This window comes from Jaculus jaculus, chromosome 5, assembly GCF_020740685.1.
Source record: "Jaculus jaculus isolate mJacJac1 chromosome 5, mJacJac1.mat.Y.cur, whole genome shotgun sequence".
Lineage (NCBI taxonomy): Eukaryota > Metazoa > Chordata > Mammalia > Rodentia > Dipodidae > Jaculus > Jaculus jaculus.
In genome coordinates this window covers 36,513,720-36,521,605 of record NC_059106.1, presented here as the reverse complement: position 1 = coordinate 36,521,605, position 7,886 = coordinate 36,513,720, and positions in this window count along the sequence as shown.

The following is a 7,886-nucleotide window of genomic DNA, read 5'->3' as shown; positions in this document are numbered from 1 at the left end:
CACAGGCTTCTGTGTCTGGAAACAGAGCCGAGAAGCTTTCTGTCTCATTCCCAACCAATTGCATACAGGGTCTGGGGGCATGTGTGATGTGTAGCCTCAGAACTGAGCCACATACCCTCCTTTTTCTTGGTGGAATGGGCATGATCTTTGTATTGACTCTGGGGTCTCAGTTGGAAGAAGACTAGGAAATCCCCAGGAGCCATACCCATCATCTTTCTCCTGTCCCCAGAAACAGAGTTAGGTAGGGATAATGGACTGAGCTTGGACTTATATGCCAGCAGGCTGCCACAGGCATCACACGTGCTGGGGTCTTTCTGGACTGGGAAGCTCGGGGCTGGTCCCTATGGGAGAGGGGCAAAGACCTTCAGGGACAAATGCTCCAGGCAGATTACCTTCCTTTTCCCCTCATTGTACGATTTCATTACCTCCCAGGTAATTCACCCATCAATGTGAAAGTTGAGGTCACAGCTGATCTGTGCCCACTTTCCCAAAAGCCTGTTCTCTGGGGCAGCTTGTTGGCTGCCTGAATCCTAGTTTAAATGTTTTGTCTCCTTTGCCTTCATATACTTTTCTCCCATGGCCCATTGCGTGAGGCCTAGGAGCGAAGCCAAGCACATGCAAAGGAGCCAACTATCTCCAGAGAGTTGAAGTCTCTGCCTTCAGAAGGAGGCAGTATTGATGATAAACTATTTGGATTCCTTGTGGATGAGATGTCATGTCATGAGGGCCTTACCTGTGAAGCTATAGTCAATACCTATGAGTGGAGAAACTGTTCTGCTAGGGAGCATGGCTATGTAGAGGTTAACCACCTTCCCCACTCCTGTCCCCATGGCCTCTTTCAAGAATGCTTGCAAAAAGCTGAGTATTTCTAGGTGGAACCAGTGCCCACCCATCAAGAGGCAGATACCAAGGTTCTTGTTTAGGCTCTGCTACCATATTGCCAGATCTCTTCGGCCCATACTTGCAGATTATGGGGTGGACTTATGTTTCCCAAGATCTGACGCTTTGCACTGGGCTCTCAGACCTAACTGCTAACAGCAAACTGATTTTTTCTTACAAGACCTTGAAGGACTCTGGGGATCCTCACTCCTATAGTTAGCCTCCTCAGGTTGCCTTCCAAGCATCCTCACAGATCCAGGTTACCCATCTCCTCCTCCTCCTGGGATTTAGATGGATTACTTGGCAGCAGAAGCAGCCAAGGGCTGATCCCTGGCACTTTCAGTAATGAGCAACTGTGGATTCTGACTTTCCTCACACTTCCAGCAGTAGGTACCTCCTCTCAGTCCAGTTCAGTGGATGCCAACAAAGGCGAGGGCCAGGGTGCTTCTGCTTCTGCCCCTGCTCCATGTGCTTAGGCAGGAGAGGAGCCTGGCCAGCTTGCACATATGCCTGTTCAGGCACTGGGAAGTGATTAACAACCCTTGAGACCATTCTTGCTAAGGAGGTGGGCCAGATGGGCATAGTGAGTGGTAACCAGAGGGTACAGCAGGAAGAGGTAGTTAGCAAGGGATAGGATCTGGTGCCACCTCAAGGAGGCCCAGAAAGATCACATTGCTGTGTACATGTGTATAGATGCATATACCCAGCGCACACAACATGCTCCGCCTTTCACATGGGCACTTTGAATTGAACTCAGGTTCTCGTACAAAAAGTAGTCTGGTGTCTGCTTGCAGTAGGAAAGGCTATGTGTACACACACACATTATATAAAATAATTTATTTTTTATATTTTATTTATTTATTTGAGAGCAACAGAGAAAGACAGAGAAAGAGGGAGAAAGGGAGAGAGAGAATGGGTGCGCCAGGGCCTCCAGCCACTGCCAATGAACTCCAGATGCATATGCCCACTTGTGCATCTGGCTAACATGGGTCCTGGGGAATTGAGCCTTGAACCGGGGTCCTTAGGCTTCACAGGCAAGCACTTAACCGCTAAGCCATCTCTCTAACTCGCAAGCTAATTTATTTCTTATAAAAAGGAGAAATCGCTGAGTTAGAGGCCGCCCTGAGACTACATAGTGAATTCCAGATCAGCCTGAGCTATAATGAGACCCTATCTCAAAATAACCAAAAAAAAAAAAAAAAACAACAACAAAAAAAACCCCACCATAATCCCCATGGGGATAACTGGCATCCCCAACAAGGAGGGTCTCTTCAGAGGGGAGGGAGATGAGGGTAAGGACGGTACCAGCATGTGCTGTTTACACACTGAGTATGTACATAACAAAAAAAAAATGGGGGAAATGAAACGAGAGGTTATACTTGACTCATCATCAGAGACAGGCTTTGTTGGGGAAAACATGAGAAGGCTCTGACCAGTCAAGCCACAAACAACTTTCCTTACAAACTAGGGAATACTTTGGTTGCTGGCTGGTCTGCCTTGCCTCAAGGCATGGCCTGCTCCAGAAATGATATGGCAATGGGTGGTATGGGTCACTCCAGGAAAGCAATAATTGGGATGGGTGGTCTGGGTCCTTCCTGGAAAGTGATACTTGGAGAGGATGGTTTTGGGTTACTCATGGGAAACAATTACAATGGAATGGCGTCACAGTCCAAAAATGGAGACAGAAAGTTCTGGTTCTAATATTCCTGACTCTGTCATATAGAAAGCAGGGATAGGGTTATTACCAAAGCTGGTTCTAGTCACACAGTTCTGATGGTGGGGATCCAGATGCATGTGAGGCCTGGTGGGCTGCAGCAGGAGTACAGATCCCATCTGGTTTAGAGAAGTAGCTCTGGAAAGAGCAGTGAGCCTATTCGTAAGAAATCTCTGGGGACAGAAAACTGATAAAGCTGGGAAGAAACAAGAGGTTCAGCAGAACGGATATAATTTTTTTTCTTTCTTTCTTTTTTTTTTTTTTTGGTTTTTCGAGGTAGGGTCTCACTCTAGCTCATCTGGAATTCACTATGGAGTCTCAGGGTGGCCTCGAACTCACAGCGATCCTCCTACCTCTGCCTCCCAAGTGCTGGGATTAAAGGCGTGCACCACCATGCCCGGCTTTTTTTTTCTTTTTAATCCTCTCTTGGTCTAAACAAAAACTGTACTTTTAATTTATTCATTTTAGAGAAAGAGAGAGACAGATAAAGACAAAGAGAGAGGGAGAAAGGGGGAGGGGGAGAATAGGTGTGCCAGGGCTTCTAGCCACTGCAAATGAATGCTTGTGCCACCTTGTGCATCTGGATTACATGGGTCCTAGGGAATTGAATATGTATGCTTTGGCTTTTCAGGCTACTGTCTTAACCACTAAGCCATCTCTTCAGGCCTAAAAGCTTTTTAATTTCATGAGATTGTACTGGTTAAGTGTTTAATTTCCTGAGCTACTGGAGTCTTATTTAAGAAGTCTTTCCCTATTCCTAAATCTTGGAGTGTACTCACTGTTTTTTCTTCCAGTTATTTTAGGGTTTCAGGTATTATATTAAGGTCTTTAATCCATTTGGAACTGCTTTTTATGCAGGGTGAGAGAAGCAGATTTAGCTTCGTCTTTCTACATATGGTCCAATTTCTCTAGCAGCATTTGTTGAAAATGCTCTTTTGTTTTGTTTTGTTTTTTCGAGGTAGGGTCTCACTCTAGCCCAGGCTGACCTGAAATTCACTATGGGGTCTCAGGGTGGCCTTGAACTCATGGCAAGCCTCCTACCTCTGCCTCCCGAGTGCTGGGATTAAAAGCGTGTGCCACTACGCCTGGCTACTATCTTTCTTTAGTGTCTGTTGCTGGCCCCTTTGTCAAAGATCAGGTAGCTATAGTTGTTTGGACTAAGGCTTGGACTGTCTAGTGTATTGCATTGATCTGTTTTTATACCAGTACTATGCTGTTTTTACTACTATGGCTTTGTAATGTAAAATTGGATCTGGTAAAAGCTGGGCATAGTGGTGTATGCCTTTAAATTTCGTTTATTTTTATCTATTAGCAACAGACAGACAGAGAAGGAGAGGGAGACGGAGAGAGAGAAAACAGGGCCTCCAGCCACACATCATTGGGAGTTCAAAGCTAGCCTGGGAATGAATACCGATTAAGTACCAGATGAGTTTGGGCTAGAGTGAGACCATACCTCAGAAAGAACAAGAGGAAGATAGCATGCTGAGTTAGCTGTATCTCCTATTTGGAGTCCTCTACATTAAGTTAATTTCTGAGAATTTAACTAAATCTATGTTCCTTGATAAATTCCTGATATTTTGTGGAGCATCCAACTATTAGGGGGAGTGGAATTTCACTGGGATAGGAGAAAATATGTTCTCATACTACAGAGAGCAGGTACATGTCTTTTACCTCTGCATGTCACAAGCCAGAGACACAATGTTTCACAAGGATCTCTACATTTTCCCACCAGGTCTCTTTTATGTTATGCTATATCCCTACTTAAGGTTGTGGAAAAATACAGTAAATAGTTGAAATTACAAACAAACTATTATAACTTTGACTTCTTTTTGTATTATGAAAGGAAAATCTCATAAAAAACTAAAGGTCCCTTTGTGTCGTTTCAGTCTTTTTGTTAAATATTTATTTATTGATTGAGTGATTTTGATTTTTCGAGGTAGTGTTTCACTCTAGCTCAGGCTGACCCAGAATTCACTATGTAGTCTCAGGGTGGCCTCAAACTCACAGCAATTCTCCTACCTTTGCACCTTTGCCTCCCAGGTGCTGGGATTAAAGGTGTATGCCACCATGTCCAGCTTAAATATTTTTTTAATATTGTTTTTGTTCATTTTTTATTTATTTATTTGAGAGCGACAGACACAGGGAGAAAGACAGATAGCGGGAGAGAGATAGAATGGGCACGCCAGGGCTTCCAGCCACTGCAAACGAACTCCAGACGCGTGCGCCCCCTTGTGCATCTGGCTAACATGAGACCTGGGGAACTGAGCCTTGAACCAGGGTCCTTAGGCTTTACAGGCAAGCGCTTAACCGCTAAGCCATCTCTCCAGCCCTGGCTTAAATATTTTTTAAAACATACTTTATTTGAGGGGTGAGGAGGGAGAGAGAGAGAGAGAGAGAGAGAGAGAGAGAGAGAGAGGGGGAGGGAGGGAGGGAGGGAGGGAGGAGGGAGAGAGAATGGGTGCATCAGGGCCTCCAGCTACTGCAAATAAACTGCAGATGCAGGTGCCACCTCATGCATCTGGCTTACTTTGGGTCCTGGGGATTTGGACATGGGTTCCTTGGCTTTGCAGGCAAGTGTCTTAATTGCTAAACCATTTCTCCAGCCAAGTTTCAATTTTTTAAATCAGGAATACATACTCCTAAACTACCCCATGTATCATTTTACTAGTTGTTATCATACCTTGAGTACCCCCCTTTTTTCCTGAGGCAGGGTCTCACTCTAGTGCAGGCTGATCTAGAATTCACTGAGTCTCAGGGTGGCCTCAAACTCATGGTGATCCTCCTACCTCTACCTTCTGAATGCTGGGATTAAAAGCATGCACCACCATATCTGGCAACCCTGACTACTGTGCTGGGATTAAAGGCATGCGCCATCACGCCCAGCTACCCTGACTACTTTTAAAATGCAGAGACCAGGACTGGAGAGATGGCTTAGCGGTTAAATGCTTGTTTTTGAAGCCTAAGGACCCCCGGTTAGAGGACCGATTCTGCAGTACCCATTTAAGCCAGATGTGCAAGGTTGTGCATGCATCTGGAGTTTGTTTGCAGTGCCTGGAAGCCCTAGTGAGCCCATTCTCTGTCTTTTGCTCTCAAAATAAATAAATAAATAAATAAAATGCAGAGACCAATAGTAAAAAATAAGACCCATACCTATAAACTCATACTGTACTTATGGTAAGTTAAAAACTTAATGTGGTATGCAAATGAGTTTAAAGTATGGACCTTGGGTATGTCATGGACAATGTCCATCAGTTACATTTGTTCTTCCTGATAACATACATGATGGGATGTTCAATCCACATTTGAAGAAATGGGACATATTAAAGAAGGCAGAGCACTGATGGCACTAGGGATGTTGCTCAGTTGGCAGAGTACTCACCTAGCATGTAAGCAGACTGGGCATGTTACCAATCTCCACATAAAATTTGGTAGTGTGGGCTGGAGAGATGGCTTAGTGGTTAAGGTGTTTGTCTGCAAAGCCAAAGGACCTTTGTTTGGTTCCCCAGAACCCATGTAAGCCAGATGCACAAGGTGGTGCATGTGTCTGGAGTCCATTTGCATTGGCTTGAGGCCCTGGCATGCCCATTCTCTCTCTCTCTTTCTGCCTCTTTCCTCTCTCTCTCTCAAATAGATAAAATTAAAAAATATTGGTAGTGTAACATTTATGTGTAATCCTAGCACTCAGGAGTTGAGTTTAAACAGGATCAGATCAAGGCTGTATTAGTTATTTTTTCATTGCTATGTTAAACAAGCATATCAGAAGCAACATAAGAAAGGCTAATCTGATTTCTAGACGTGTGGGGGTACATTCCATCAAGGCAAGGAAGGCCTAGCAGGCAAGATGGTCACACTGCATCCAGAGTCATGAAGTAGAAAGCAAGTAGGGCTTAGGCTATAAAATCTCAAGGCCTGCCACCAGTAACCCAGCTCTTCCACAAGGCTAAACCTTCTAAAAGCAATTATCTGAAGACTAAGGGCTCCAACACATGATCCTATAAGGGGTAATTTGCATAGAAACAACAACAAAGGCATATTCAGGAAGTAGTTAGCCAACCTGGACTACATAAGAACCTGTCTCAAAAGATCAACACAGGGCTGGAGGGATGGCTCAGAGGTTAAGGCGTTACCCTGCAAAGCCAAAGGACCTAGGTTCAATTCCCCAGGACCCACAAAAGCCACATGCACAAGGTGACAAATGTCTCGAGTTCATTGGCAGTGGCTAGAGGATCTGAAATGCCCATTCTCTGCCTCTTGCTTTGTCTCTCATAAATGAATAAAATTCAATAAAATTTTTAAAAGATCTACATAAATGTTAGATTTTGCCTAGAGTAACATTTTAAGTCTCTGAATTTCCATCAAGAAATAGAGTATAATGATCTTAATATATGTCTATGAATTATTAGTAATATAAGGCTATATCAACTGACATGAAAACTATTTTGTATTTATTGCCCTAAATTTCGGTATATTAACTGTATAGCCAAATACTATTTTATTTCACAAAGTTAAATGAATGTGGTATCAACATAAATAAAATACTAGGTGGCACTCAGAAACCAATTGTGACCTTCCCTTCCCCTTTTGTTCTACTGGTAAGTAGCAAACCAAGGGTTTTGAATTTATTATGCTAGCACTCTACTGCTTGGCTAAATCTCCATGCCTCATGTCTTCTTTTTTATTAAAATGCACTGCTGAAATGAAGAAAAGTAAAGGACAGATGGAGCTCAACAACTGCCTTAAATATGGACTAGAGAAATCATGATTGTTGGCCAGCTCCAACTTAACTAGAAATAGTTAACAATCAGCCTGATTTACCCAATGAGCAAGGCACAAGTTCAGATGAACTGTGCCTATATAGTGACTTTAAGGCAAGCATGGACTACTTAAGAAACTGTCTAAAACAGTTTATATGAGAATTGTACTTAAAATACAAACTTTGGAAAAAAAATGCAAGCTGGAGAGATGGCTTAGTGGGTAAGGTACTTGCCTGCAAACCTAAGGATCCAGGTTTGATTCCTCAGTTCTCAGATAAACCAGATGCACAAAGTGGCTGGAGGCCCTGGACCGCGCATTCTCTCTATACCTGCTTTTTCCTTTCTCTCTCAAATAGATAAGTTTAAAAAGAAAGAAAAAAAATGAAGAAAGAAAAATTCACCAGTCATGGTACATACCATTAATCCTAGAACTCAGCAGGCTAGGGGGCACAGTGAATTTGAGGCAATGCTGGAGCTACAAAGTATATTTGAGTCTGCTTGGGCTACAGTGAAACCCTGCCTTGAAAATGACCAAAACC